This window comes from Rhinatrema bivittatum, chromosome 1, assembly GCF_901001135.1.
Source record: "Rhinatrema bivittatum chromosome 1, aRhiBiv1.1, whole genome shotgun sequence".
Lineage (NCBI taxonomy): Eukaryota > Metazoa > Chordata > Amphibia > Gymnophiona > Rhinatrematidae > Rhinatrema > Rhinatrema bivittatum.
In genome coordinates, this window is record NC_042615.1 from 661,570,944 (window position 1) to 661,586,489 (window position 15,546).

The 15,546-nt window shown below is 42.5% G+C and overlaps 1 protein-coding gene across 1 annotated transcript in view; it reads right to left on the minus strand.

The window, feature by feature from the left end:
• ADGRV1 (adhesion G protein-coupled receptor V1) overlaps window positions 1-15,546 on the minus strand; it is a 1,128,533-nt gene that overhangs the window by 590,846 nt on the left and 522,141 nt on the right. The gene's annotated exons all lie outside the window — the stretch shown is intronic.

Here is a 15,546-nt window from a genome sequence, read left to right on the forward strand (position 1 = left end):
TCTCCCAACACCTCCCTACTAACTTCTCACTCACAAATGACCCTGCCGACAAGATTCTTCATGAGCAGCCCCGAGCAAGGAACCTGGGGGTCCTAATCGACCAGCAACTGAACCTCAAAAAACATATCAATGCCATACTCAAAGAGGGTTTCTACAAACTAAGGGCCTCATTTTCTAAAGTATCGCAGGCCTAAGATACTTTAGAAGATGAGGGGTGGGGGGCCGAAACGGGAGGCGGGCCTGCGCTAGCCGGCAGCAATCACACCGTCACGGTGCGATTGCTGCCAGTTTCGCACCCAATAGCGCCACCATAGGAGGTGTAGCTATTGGGAGCGAAATAGGCAGCGAAAAGGCAATTACCTTTTTGCTGTCCGCGGTGTCAGCGCAGAGTCGGCCCCAGTGACGCCCCGACTCCTCCTCTTCCGGGGCAGACTCTGCCCCGACTCCGCCCCGATCCTGGTATCACACGCAATAAGGGACTTTTCGCGTGCGAAAGGTCCCTTATTGCGTGCGAGCGGCTTGGAAAATGAGGCCCTAAATGTCTTAAAAAACCTGAAACCTCTACTTCCCGCCAGTGACTTCCATATGGTCATCCAGGCTCCCTCTTTCTTGGCTTACCCTACTCCTCCATAAAGCCCCTCCAAATGCTGGAGAATGCTGTAGCCAGAACCCTCTCCAACGCTCGCAAATATGACCATATCTCCCCGATCCTGAAGGACCTATATTGGCTCCCTATTCCCTCCCGTATCCTCTATAAATCCCTGACCATTATCCATAAAGCCTTATATTCACATAACTCCAACTGGCTTGTCGACCCCCTCCAATTTGCATGCCCGACTCGACCGATGAGGACCATAAACAAAGGGTCCCTCCATGTGCCCTCCCTAAAGAAAGCGCACCTCACATCTACGAGGGATCGGACACTCTCCATTGCTGGATCTATGCACTGGAACTCACTCCTGACCCACCTCAGATTTGAACCATGCATCATAAAATTCAGAGCCCAACTTAAGACTTGGCTATTCAAACAAGCCTTTCCCCAAAATCCTTGACGACTATTGATTTGTGATGTTATACTGATCTGAACTTGACTCTGATTTTGTTCTTGATAGTTCACTTGTTGATTTGTTCCTATGCCTTCTTGCTTTCCTTTTGGTTCTTTGTACCCCCAACCCTTTCCCCTGTTTTTTGTAATTTCCGTCCTACGGTTTGATGTAAACCGATGTGATGTTTCGACTAATGTCGGTATAGAAGACTCTTTAAATAAATAAATAAATAAATAAATAAATAAATAAATAGATAAATAAATAAATCTGTCAAGCAATGTTGTGATATTGAATCTTTGAGGGAGAAAGGAGGGAGCTCAAGGGAGGGGGAGTGAAAACAGAGTCGTGGGGAAAAGGGGAAATAAGAAGGAGGTAGCCCATAGTGGCACTTGTATGAATTGAGTGAAGAAGTGTGAAAGCGTAAGCTGTGTAGTTTACCCTTCCACTGCAATTTATAGCAAAGGCTGCACTGGAGATCGCAGAGATTAGGTAAATTCAGATTCTGCTCCCAGCAGCAATTTTTAGGGTTTGAGGAAAGGAGGGAGGGTTTGGGGTGAGGGGATGCAGTACAAGGATATTTAGACTATGAGAACAGGGGGGAGGCCCTGCAGCAGCAATACCGAACATTAGTGGGAGAACCGGGGAAGGGGCTTGGGAGGAGAGGACAGTGGATTCTGGCACATTATTATAAATTTAAAAGGGGATTGGGTGTAGTGGGTGCATGGCCCAACAGGGCTTATCTTTAATTTTGTGGGCAAGGTTGCAAACCGGGCCGTAGGTCCTTTATTTCTTCTTCTTCTATTACTTTTTTTGAGATCAATACTGACCTGGATATCTTCTGAGGATATCCAGATAAGTAGCAAGTTATCCAGCCACACAAAGTCAGATAATTAAAAAACCTAAGTGGCTATATTCAAACATAGCCAATTAGCTTTCTTAGGCCAGGATTCCTCATTCATCGCAGAATGATGAATCCAGTGAAAACAGGGGGTGGGGGGGTGAAGGGGGGGTGGGGCCTGCGAAAGCCCGTAGCCTTCGCTCCACCGCGGTGTCTTTGCTGCCGGCTTTCACACCAAATAGCACCACCATGAAAGGTGGTGCTATTCGGCGCGCTATTGCCGAAGATAACGTTAGTAATGTTATCACCGGCAGCGAAGACGCCGCCGACTCCTCCCTCCCCGACTCCTCCCCTCCCCCTAATTTGCATTATATAGCATTCGAAAAGGCACTTTTCACATGCAATATGGCCTTATTGCATGCGTTAGGGCCCTAACGCATGTGATTTATTTATTTAAAAGTTCTTATATACCGCGAATTGGGCAGAGACCTGACCGTCTAAGCGGTGTACAATAAAAACATACATAATTAAAATGACAATACAATCAGTACGCACGCGATAAAGCTTTAGTGAATGACCCCCTTAGTTATCTCACTACATATAGCTGGATAACTTTTGTCAAGTATATTCAGCAGGATGTTTATCCCACTGAGTATATGGGACAAATTGTCCGGCTAAATTTAGCTGGATAACTTGTCCACTAAACGACTTACTGAATATTGTCCTCACTGTCCACAGTTGGAGTATATTTATTTAATCTGTTATATTCTGCACATTCCACGTCACAGGAGATCACATTTAAAACATTCATAATTGTTAAGATAAAACTCAATAAAATGAAATCAGACAATAGAACAAACAATAAAGTTAAAAATATAAAGCACATAAAGCTAAAAATAAGACACAAAAAATACATAAAAAGTTTCTTATTAAATATAACAAAGCAATAATTACTATCCGCCTAAAGCAAAGTTAAAATGGCCATTGACTCCAAATGCACTTTTAAACAAAAAGGTTTTTAGTGCTGTCTTAAAAAGGGTAGTATCAGATAATAGGAGCAGTTGCTCTAGCATGGTATTCCAAAATGCTTGGCCAGCGACTGAGAAAGCATGCTCTCAAACTTCTATCAGATGTACTGTTCTTTATGATGGTAGTTCTAAAATATGCTTGTCTATTGAATATAAAGAGCACCCAGGAACATAAATATGTAAAATGGTACAAATCGATGGGACAAAGTCATTGTTTGTAATCAATTTGTATATAAGCATCACTACTTTATACTTTATCCATCATTACACTGGAAGCCTGTGGAGAACTTTTAACATCAGTGTATTATGCTGAAACCAACTGGTGCCAGTAAGGAATCTTGCTGTAGAATTTTTGTAAGATTTGAAGAGCTTTCAAGGAAGCCTCAGGCAAACCAAGCAGCAAAGAATTCCAGTAATCTAAACTTGTTAACAAAGGGGCCTATAAGACAGAACAAAAGTCTTCTTTGCTATTTGCCCAAAGTTATGCTCCTATTTTTGGATTAGCTACATGAAGCACGGATTTGAATAATGCTAGTATATTGAGGGGTTTCAGTTCATATGCTGATGAGCAAACACTCACTGCTAAACCAGCTGATTTTCTTATGGTTATGGCTGCATTAGGATGTGAAGAGGTGGTATAACATGAAAGTGGCCATATGCTTGATCTGATTTTTTTTTTTTTTTTGGTCAAGCTATTTTGTGAGCTAGAACCAATGATCTGCCCATTGATAAGTTACCTTGGACCAATCATTGTTGTTTAACTCTATCAACATCTTTAAATGCATGTCCTAGACAGCCTATACATAAACCAGTGAATATGGTAAATGTGGATATTTAGAGGTTCATTTTCAGCTGCTGTGCGGCTTGGCACGTTAGCCAGATACACTTATTCAGCTAACTTAGCTTGGATATTCAGTGGTTTGGCAGCACCGCTGAATATGCCCAGCTGTTTAAATTAGCTGGATAAACTTATCCAGCTAATTTTAGCACAGCCCTTTGGTCCTACCAGAGTTAGCTGGATAAGTTATACAGCTAACTGATCCTCCCCATTATGCCAATTCCCCACCCCTATCATATCCAGCTAAGTGGCACCCACTAATCTAGCTGAATATTTAGTGGCACCACTTAGTCAGATAAATAGCACTTATCCAGCCAATCATCTTTGAATAAATCTTGTGTTATTTCATACACAGAATAGAGCTGGCATAGTATCATCAGACAGAATGTCAACTTTCTTGTGACAAGTTTGCTGATTATTTTCAGGAGAAGGTTAAGGATATTTGTGAAGGCTTTCCAGTTGAGATTATGAAATTTGATATCTATTCAGGATCTTTTGTTGGGATTGTGAAACATGATACTCAAATGTTAAAGAAGGGGCTTCACTGGGATCAGTTTACCATGATCACTACTTTAGAAGCAGAGCAAATTTTATGGCTTGTTAAATTCTACCACCTGCTCATTAAAACCCTGCTTTACTGCAGTACTAAAGATTCTGCATAACGCAGTAGAAAAGGACTGGAAGGCTCAACTGCATACTGTTCCCAGCATCCCCTAGGAGAGGACACCAGAGGTCACAGTGAGCGATCCAGGCTTCGAACTCCACAGCCCCAGTTTCCAGAGGCTCCACAGTCTTTGCAGTAGAAGAGGACCGGAAGTGTGAGCCTAATGGCACGCAAATCTCAAACCTCTCAATCCTTTGCATGAAGATCAACTTAATTGGTGGTTAAAGAAGATTGGTAAATATAGCTTTGGGAAATCTTATGACTTAAAAAAGTTTGGAGAGAGGTAAAATAATGGGATATATTCTTTAGAGTTTGTGTGTGTCTGAGATAATAAGAAAGGCAGAGGGAGTTAATTTAGTGTTTGTCTTTCCCTCCCACCCACCCCTAGCTCAACTCTTGATTTTTAGGCAAGAGACAATGTATCATTAAAAATCAATCAGGCTCTTATCTAAATAATACTAATGCACCAGCCCTTATTGAGAGTTTAATCATCCCCTTCTTGTAGGTCACTAGCAGATTAATTAGTGAATATACCTATAAATTAAAAGTAATCTAATTTCAACTTCCTTAGCAACCTAAACTTAACTAGGAACTCAACAAAATTAAGATGAAGGCAGAAGTTCAGCAGCAAGAGGGGGGCTTTCCAGTATTTTGCATCAAGTGTCACATGTATGATTTTTTACCTGACTGTGAAAGATTGTATGTGTGCACCCGGTGTAAAGAGCGCCTAGCTCTCAGAGAACGAGTCTGATCTCTGGAGGCTAGAGTGGCAAACCTGGAAGAGCTGAGGCAGACAGAGACATAAATTGATAAGACCTTCAGGGACATAGTAGTCAAGTCCCAAATCCAGTCTGGTAGCCCTAGTGCTGCCTTAGATCAGAAAGGTCTCCCGGTTGGAGACCATCACCCTGGTGTAGCAGGAAGTGATCCTGTAACATGAATCTGCTCTCAAGGTGATATGCTGTCCTCTCGCACTGAGGACAAGTCTCCCAGGACTACTTCCCAGGAGGGAAGGGCTAGGTCAACCATCATAGTTGATGATTCATTTATTAGAAATGTAGATAGCTGGGTAGCTGGAGGGCGTGAGGACCAAATGGTAACTTGTCTGCCTGGTACAAAAGTGGTGGACCTCAAGCATCACCTAGATAGGATTATAGACAGTGCTGGTGTGGGGCTGGCTGTCATGGTACATGTGGGCACCAAATATATAGGAAAATGTGGGAGGGAGGTTCTGGAAGCCAAATTTAGGATTTTAGGTAGAAAGCTGATATCCAGAACTTCCAGGAATTCTCCAGGAACCTCCTGGAGATCTCTAAAATGCTCCCTGTTCCATGTGTAGGTTCACAGAGGTAGGCAGAGCTTCGGAGTCTCAATGCGTGGATGAGATAATGGTGCAGGGAAGAGGGATTCAGTTTTCTAAGGAAGTGGACAACCTTTTGGGGAAGGGGGAGACTTTTCCAAAAGGACTGGCTCCACTTTAACCAGAATGGACTCAGGCTGCCGGTGCTAACTTTTAAAAAGGAGATAGATCAGCTTTTAGACTAGAACAAAGGAGAAACCAACATTCACTCAGCAGTGCACAGTTCAGAAGAATGTATCTTTGAAGGATACTAATGAAACAGGAGAGTAGAGCATCCCAACAGAGAGGTTCCAATAAAAGCAAAAGTAGTCCATGTGCCTATATGTAAAGAATCACCTGAGCTAAAGAATTCCAAATTATCCCTATTAAGAGGTAGATTTTCAAACCTTACGCAATCGTGTACTTTTGTTCGCGCCACCGGCGCAAACAAAAGTACACCAGATTTTATAAGATATGCACGTAGCCACACATATCTTATAAAATCCGGGGTCGGCGCATGCAAGGCTGCCCAAAATCGGCAGCCTGCGTGCGCCAAGCCGCGCAGCCTGCCTCCGTTCCCTCCGAGGCCGCTCCGATTTCGGAGCGGCCTCGGAGGGAACTTTCCTTCGCCCTCCCCCCACCTTCCCCTCCCTTCCCCTACCTCATCCACCCCCCCCCGGCCCTATCTAAACCCCCCCCCTTACCTTTGTCAGCAAAGTTACGCCTGCTGAAAGCAGGCGTAACTTTGCGCGCGTCGGCCGGCTGCCCCGCTCCATGGTCCGGTCCCGGGGGCTGTTCCAGAGGCCGCGCCCATGCCCCCGGAACGCCCCCGGGCCAAAACCACACCCACGTCGCTGCCCTCGAAACGCCGCGCCCCGCCCCCTAAACGCCACGTCATCCCGCCACGCCCCCGACAGGAAGCCCCAGGACTTACACGCGTCCCGGGGCTCTGCGCGCACCGGCGGCCTATGCAAAATAGGCATGCCGGCGCGCGAGGGCCCTGCGCGCGTAAATCCGGAAGGATTTACGCGCGCAGGGGTTTTAAAATCTGCCCCTAACTGAAAAGCAGGTTGTTAATACAAACAAAAACGCGCTTTGAAATATCTGTATGCCTATGCCAGAAGTCTAAGAACCAAGTTGGGAGAGTGTATAGCAGTGAATGATAAGATAGACATAATTGGCATCTCAGAGACCTGGTGGAAGGAGGATAACCAACAGGACAGTGCTATATCAGGGTACAAATTATATCTTAATGATAGGGAGGATCAACTTGGTGGGGGTGTGGCACTTTATATCCAGGAGGGTATAGAGTCCAACAGGATAAAGATCATACAAGAGACTAAATGCTCTGTAGAATCTATATGGGTAGATCTATATAGATCTATATATTGCTAATATACTACCATCCACCTGGCCAAAATGATCAGACAGATGATGAAATACTAAGAGAAATCAGGGAAGCAAACCAATTTGGCAGTGCAGTAATAATGGGAGATTTCAATTACCAAATCCCAAAATTCTCTTACAATGTAGTCCCACGATTAACACAATCTATAAACAAAAGACGTGGTACTGAAAAACTTTTTAACTTGCAAAGCTGTATATTACAATGCTTGTGTATATTTAAAATTTAAATTTAAGGACCATCATACCACCCATTGTGCTCACAAGTTAAAACTTGTACTTCATGCACTTCATTTGGGTCACTTTTAATCATAGGTCCGAATTAGCTAGCATCCAATATATTAATTTTCAATGTTCAAAAGAAATTTTTTGATTTTTTTGAAGCGTATATATTTAAAAAAATGAACTTCCATTCTGTAGCTGTTGGGGTTAATCGTCCGACGCGCGTTTCGCAAACACTGCTGCTTCAGAGACATCAATTCAAAACTCTCCTGATCCAGCACTCCCCTTCCGATTCTTTTAACTGGGGTGTACCTCAGCGATGCGAGTTTGTGCGATGCTGCGGGCCCATCAATTTTTCAGACCTGATGCCATTTCCCCGCTTAGAAATTTTGCGCAAAAGATAGATGGAATTTCCATCCACAGTTGGAAGAGGTAACGTGGATGTATAATGTTTGCCTGTGAACCATAAAGCCTCAGACTGTTTAAGCCAAGTAGCAATTTCAGACAAATAACAATTACATTTTCCAAAGGAAAGGGGGGGTGGTGGTAATGACTTGATTGTTGTCTGCATATAATAGCTGTTAAAACCAAGACTCTGACTGAGAGTTACTAAAGGAGCAAGATATAAGTTAAAAAATGTTGGTGATAAAACCGATCCTTGTGGAACTTCACAGACAAGTTGGTTAAACTCAGAGATGGTATGCTTCCAATGTATGTGATACTTCCTGTCTTCAAAAAAAAGACTTAAACCAATTTAGTGACATGGCGAATTTCAATATCAAATGATTAAGAAGAAATTGATGATCTACTGTATAGAAAGCAGTGCTCATGTCAAGATGAAGTTGAAGAGATTTAATTACACTACACAAATATCAGTGGACCCTACAGGGATCTCACAGCTGATTTTTATTACAGAAGGCAAGCTGTTACAAAGAAAACAAGGGGACATCTTGTAAAATTAAGGAATAACAGTCTAGAGTTTGAGCTTTTGCAGGTGTTGCTTTGTTTTCTTTTCTTTTATGAATGTATTTGTATTGTAAGCTGCTCAGTTACTAGGTGATACATTTAAGACAAATAGGAGAAAATATTTTTTTACTCAATGCATAATTAAGCTCTGGAATTTGTTGCCAGAGGATGTGGTTAAAGAGTTAGTGGTAGATTTTCAAAGGGGTACGCGCGTAGCCCCCCCGAAAACCTACCCCAAACCCCCCATGCACGCGCCGAGCCTATTTTGCATAGGCTCGGCGGTGCGCGCAAGCCCTGGGACGCGCGTAAGTCCCGGGGCTTGCATGGAGGGGCGTGTCGGGGGCATGTCGGGGGGCATGGCGCGAGTGTCGCGGCATTTCGGGGGCGGCACCACGGGCGTGGTTTCGGCCCGGGGGCGTGGCTGCGGCCTCCGGACCAGCCCCCGGACCGGAACTCGGAGCACGGCAGCCGGCCCGGCGAGTACAAAGTTACGCCTGCTTCCAGCAGGCACAACTTTGCCAACAAAGGTAGGGGGGAGGTTTAGATAGGGCCGGGGGGGTGGGTTAGGTAGGGGAAGGGAGGGGAAGGTAGGGGGAGGGTGAAGGAAAGTTCCCTCCGATGTCGCTCCGATTTCGGAGCAGCCTCGGAGGGAACGGAGGCAGGCTGCACGGCTCGGCGCGCGCAGGCTGCCGATTTTGGGCAGCCTTGCACACACCGACCCCAGATTTTAGCGGCTACGCGCGTATCTATTGAAATCCCGCGTACTCTTGTTCGCGCCTGGTGCGCGAACAAAAGTACGAGTGTGCGCAGATTTATAAAATCTGCCTCTTAGTGTAGCTGCGTTTAAAAAAGGTTTGGAAAGTTCCCTGAGGAAATCCATAACCCATTATTAAGGTCTGGCATAAGCAGCATGGAATCTATTTACCTTTTGGGATTCTGCCAGGTACTTGTGACCAGCATTGGCCATTATTGGAAACAGGATACTGGGCTTGATGGATCCTTGGCCTGAGCCAGTATGGCAAATCTTATGTTCTTATGAGATGTTGAGGAATTCTTTATATCTGTTTAACCCAAACATATATTTTCATATAATAGGCACAGAGATTGCGCAATGCTTTGAAGTACTTCATCTTGTACTCTTGAAAAGGATATCATTGGAAATAGAATTATATAGTTTATACATCTGTAAATAATGACTACAAAAGCTCTGGAATTTGTTGCCAGAGGATGTGGTTAGTGCAGCTGGGTTTAAAATAGGTTTGGATAAGTTCTTGGAGGAGAAGTCCATTAATGGCTATTAATCAATTATACTTAGGGAATAGCCACTGCTATTGCATCAGTAGCATGGGTTCTTCTTAGTGTTTGGGTAATTGCCAGGTTCTTGTGGCCTGGTTTTGGCCTCTGTTGGAAATAGGATGCTGGACTTGATGGACCCTTGGTCTGGCCCAGCATGGCAATTTCTTATGTTCTTAAATGTCAGTGACATTTTTGCATAGCACTCCTTGTTTTACATTTCTTTTATTCTTTTTTTGCACAATCTCGTCACATGCTGATGCTTATAGATTTCTTGATTGCCTTTTTGTTCTTACATACATCTGTTTGAGATCTTAATGGGGCCACTCTACAATTCCAAAACATAGGAGAGTGCAAAGATTGCAAGTTGATTCATAACTTGTATATTGTTCCATACGGTTAAAGTGCTTTTCAGTATCACTGTCAGTCTCCTGTAATATTCATTGCTCATTTTTTCTCTCAGTAGTTTGTGCTGGATTGTTGCATCTTCTTCTACTACTAAATACTTATATATGCCATTCTGCTGAGGGTCTTTTAACTTACAGTCTTCAGAGTCAGCGAGATGTTTTATTTTGACTGAATTTTTCTTTATTCTTTAGCACATTTGATCACGCCAAATGCCATTCTGGTATCATCTGAGAGGTTATTCACTACTTGGAGCTGCTGAGCTACATGATGACACAGGAGCAGCAAAGTTTCAAGTTATCTATAAATCATATGTACAATGTTATCTGTGGATCATTTGTGACTCTAGGATTAAGACTAAATACATAGTCCAAGGAGTTAAGAGCACTCAGTGAATTCATGCCAAATAAACCAGGAGTGGTGTCATGGAATATTCCTAAAATAATCCTCAATGGATCTTGATGTTAGGAATGACATTGTCCATCTTCATAATTCAGATGGACTGTACCAAATTTTCATGGTAAACTTGATGTTCTTGATCAATCCAGTATTCACTTTGTACATTTCAAGGCAATGTATTATCCAAGAGTGTGGGATGCTTTCAAAAGATTTTTTTTTTATAATCAGTTCATGCTATACTGAGGTTTCAACTTTTCTTACAGCTGGCCATGATGGCTTTATTCAGCACAATTATTAAAATGCAAGCTCTAAAATAGTGCAATGTTTAGATGATACTGAATAGCATGATGATAAACATAATAATATTTCTATTGCTTTTACATTTAATTCCAGCAGATTTCTGCATGTTGGCAGAGCTGTTTAAATGAACCAGCTTGACCTCCTTCTTGTTCAGTAACAAAGACAGCATATATTTGCCTGTCATTGGCAGCAGCTGTTATGTTTTCTCTTCCAAATGAATTCCAGAATTAGAATGAAGCAAAGACAAAAGTAAGTGAAGACTGACATTTGGTATTTAAAAAAAAGGTAGCTCAGATACATTTGAGAGAATGAATTAACCATTTTAATGTCTGTTGTGTTTGTCACTTCTATTGCTAACTAGACTGTATTTGGGGGTGGGAAGAAGGGTTCTAATAACATCTCCAGATTAAAATGATGTATTTTTCCTTTATACTTATCTAGGCAACCTGCATATAGGCTTTATTTTCAGAATAAATGGAGCTTTCATTGTATGATATTCATGCGGATACCTGAGCAGATGATGCTTGCTCCCCCAATTTATACAACTAATCTTTACGTGGGCAGGCATTGCACCGGAGAGTGTGGGCACCGCCTGTAACTAGGCAGCCATAGTTCCAGCCTGGGACTTTCCCCATGAATGCTTACTGACATCTGGTGGAGGGGGTGAGGGAGTCCTGCTCCATCCACTTCCCCTCTTTCTTAATGGCGTTCAACCATGTAGCTCAGGCAGCCAATGCCTGGGCGTCTTGCTGATGCACTGATGGTGATGAGAGTGCCTTCGTGCCCCATAATTAGCCACAGTTGGGCATACTGATGATGGGGGTAAGGGGCAATACCAAATTTAAAAACTGGGTTTGCCCCAGTCCTCGCTCTTTTGCACCTGCTGCTCCCGAGTACCAGCAGTAATTTTCACAGCTCCTAGTTTATCAAGGGTTCCATTTTTATTTTCGCGGCTGTCTATTTTCATCCTCCTCTGCTGGTAAGTGCCTGCTGCAGACTATAGTGGTCTGGGTTACTTTAACCTATTGCAAAAAAAAAACCCCATGCATCTTCAGCTCACAGCCATTATTCGTGCTGCGACCTTACTTGATTAAAAAAAAAACCAAAAAAAAACTTCAATTAGAGAGGCAATCAAAGACAAGCTGAGGCTTATTACTTTGCAGTTGCTCCTAATGGTGGTCAGCAGCCTGCAGACACTTCAACAGAATTCCTTATTGGACTCCTGGACTGTTTATTTATTTTAAAATACTAAAGCAGTAACGTGCACTTGTTTCCTGGTTTGCGTACAAGGACGCTTCGATTTTATAACATGCAGGGGGGGTTTTAGTAGATGCATGTGGAGACACATTACCCCAGTAAATGAGAGGACTTCCTAAATCCCCTACCTAACTTTCCTCCCTTTTTCCCTACTAACCCCGACCCTTAAAACCCCAGCGCTGATGTTTTATTTTGGGTGGGAAGATAAAGGAATAAAGTCTCTCTAAGTTTGAAGAAGTTTCTCTAAGTTTGAAAATTGTTATCTTGATTTAATCCGCTATAGGTAACATGCAAAGGAAGTGTACGCCATAATATAAGAGTGGGTATTTTGTGAGATTTCACTAAAGAGGCGTTGAAGAGTGAGAGAGTCAGGGAACATATCTGTATGTACATCAAGTTTTTTTGGGATGTATAGGTAAAAAACGATCATGTTGTTTGAAGGAAAATTTCTGTATTGAAATTGGTTGGTTGGGAAGTATAGTTTTTAATTAAAATTAATTAAATTGTTAATTGTTGTAGATGAAACCTGTATAGGAATATGTTGAAGGTGTATAAGCAGTAGGAAATTCTTTGAAGTTCTCCTGAAGAAGCCTGTAGAAAGGCGAAACATGTTGAGAGGATGAAGAGGAATTGAAAGACTTTCGTTTCAAGAATGAGGGGAAAAAAACTTGTGAAATAGAATTCTTTCTGCTTGTGAATAAATTAATTTTGAAAGATTAGTACTGTACTGTGAAGGGGATTTTCACTTGTGTGTAAACAATTCATTTGGAAAAATGGAGGAATTTTTAATGATGGGAGATATGGAGGATGTGTGTGAATAAGTGGTATGAATGGTGTGTGATTATTGTGTGTTTATGGGTTAGAATTTTTAGATGGATATTCCTTGGGGTGATGTTGTTAAGATTTGAGTATCAAGTCATTTGGAAATTTCTTGTTTGAAATTAATAAAGATTGTACTATCATAAGGCAGACCTAGCATACTTCCTCTCAAACCATATTATTATAAGTGCTCCTGCAGGGGCAAAACAATTGTAGTTTCTGGTGGATTCCAAGAAGAAGATTAAGTATAAACATCTATTAGTGTTTTTAAGCGTAACGTTTTGCTTTGGAGATTGATTGTTTTGTTTCTGTACTTAATGCAATGTGTTGTTTTATAGTTTATTTTATTAGATGATTGCATATGATTGTTTTATACATGCTGGCACTGAAGTTGAAGTTGAGGGTGGAACATGAGGAAAAGTGCCAGGGGCATCATTCATGCTCTCTACCTGCACTGCCTGCTCTTCCTGGTTGTTGCTCTTATCCCCATCAGTATCATCTCTTTCCCACATCACCTTACTAGAGCCTAAGACATTACAGACTAGACCTCCTAAATTTTCTTCAGCTACTAGTTCCGATAATAATAGCTTCTGATACAGGGAATGCCAGATAAGATTCTTTCTCAGAATCAATTGTTGAAAATGCTGCCTCCATTTCTGCAGAAGTAGCAATTGCTGGCTTTGAGAATGCACTTCTGCTGCCCCTATCCTTGTTCCTGCCCTGCTAATATCAGCCTATAATGGCTCTCCCACCTTTTGCCCCAGTTTTAAAACAAGAGGGAGAGCAACAAATAGTGGTGGTGGAATATTCTCTCCCAACTTCAGTTTCTTCTGGCTTGAGCTGGTTTTCAGTCCTGACTTTCTGTGGCTAAAAAAGTCTCTTTTAAGTTTAGGGGCAGGACTGTCTTTTTTTCTTGCTGCTATTACTAGTACTGTTTGTACTTCTCATAGACTGGGCTGACTCTGCTACAAATCCTCTGCCCCTGCCATTTCTTTCTCTGCCCTTTCCTCACAGTGCCATGATGGAATTTGAAGTACCTATCAAGGGTTTTGATATCATAATAGAATTTATTGATAATGTACCACTCACAGTACCACTTTAGTACTGAATTAATTTTTCTGTCACGCACACTCAATCTAGTTCACAGAAATGAGTTCACATCAGTGTTAGCAAGCACAGAGCCAACTTGCCAAGTGGAGATAACAGTAACTTGCTATTGGTGGCACAAACTCAGTCTCTATCATTGTGGGCCTATCTCTCAATGTGTGCAAAAATGTTTCTTTCATACACCCATAGACACATATACAGTATATGTGTGTGTGTGCGCATTATTGATTGACTCCTTTTGCACACACAAAGAAACATAACCAAGTTTGCTGGCAAGGCTGTGCTTTTCTTCACTTCAGTCTGTCTGCAGCTAAACAAAAATCAGTCTTCACTGGCACTCCACTCCTACTCTGCCCCAGTGAACACAGAAAGCAGTGCCACTACTTCTCTCTTTCTGTCAGTGAGTGTGAGACCATGACTGCAGCATAGATCAGAAAAAGCCCTTTGCCAATGCCTTCTTTTTAAAAGCTTTTCTTCCACTCTAAATGCCTGAGTTGCTAAGGACCTGATTTTAAAAAGTATTTACTTGAGTAAAATTAGGTTTTACACATGTAAAGCACTTTACCCGTGTAAGTGGGCTTTTGAAAATGACTATGCTATATGCCACTGAATTGTCCATAGGATTTACTCATATAAGAGCACTTTACTCGAGTAAATGGCTTCTGAAAATTGCTACAATAGTAGTTACAGTTACGAGTGTAACTCCTTTTGAAAATTACCCCTAAGGCTTTTCTCCCATTCTATATCTATGGTAAAAACACATAGTAAATGAGACCCTAAGAGAGCTTCTGAATGCACCACTTGTCTCTGCAAAATCTAAGAGATCAAATGGAGTTTCTTTGCACATGCTCAGACCTTTCAGTAGGATATCTGCATCACTTGATCCAGATGCAGCTATAGGCTAGTAAAAAAGATGGTTCACCTTGATTTGTCCTCCCTTTGTCCTCCTTGCCAACTTGCCTTGCCTCATCTCCCAGGAAGTTGTTATGTCACACAGGCAAGATTTGTTTGCGGCCAGTGCCATTTTGAAAGATTGTGTCAACTAGCCCCAAGGCCCACTAGACCCCAGAGATGCCCACTAGACTATCAGGAATGTTGCCTAAGATAGAGGTGGGGGCTCCAGGGGTGTAAGGGGCCAATAGACTACCAGGGATTTCTTCTAAGGAAGGGGGGCTAGAGGGTGGGGTTCAGTCAGGGAATTAGGATGGCTCCTACCGAGTAGGGGTTTTCTAGGTGGATGTACCCTGAGGGCTAAGTTGTATTTGAAAGGGGAGAGGTTTGGATAGGGAAGTGGGGCATTGCTGCAAGATTGTAAACATTGAATTTAAATATATTTTTACTTTTAAGCTGCATCTACAGATGTTGGGGGAGGGGGGCAGGAGTTCTACTCAGACTCCTGTGGGGCTATTTTACAAAGTTGGGTTGAGGTTTTGGGCTGCTGGTGGCCCTTTAAGACAATGGTATCCCTGGGTGAATGGGGGCCACCATCATGCAATTTTCACATTTCCCCTTGATATTTTTTCTCATGAAGCTTTTCCATAAGAAAAAAATAGCACAGGGAGCTGCTGCAATATTTTTTCATGAGAGGGGAAAAATATCCAAGACCCCTTCCCCCCTGGGT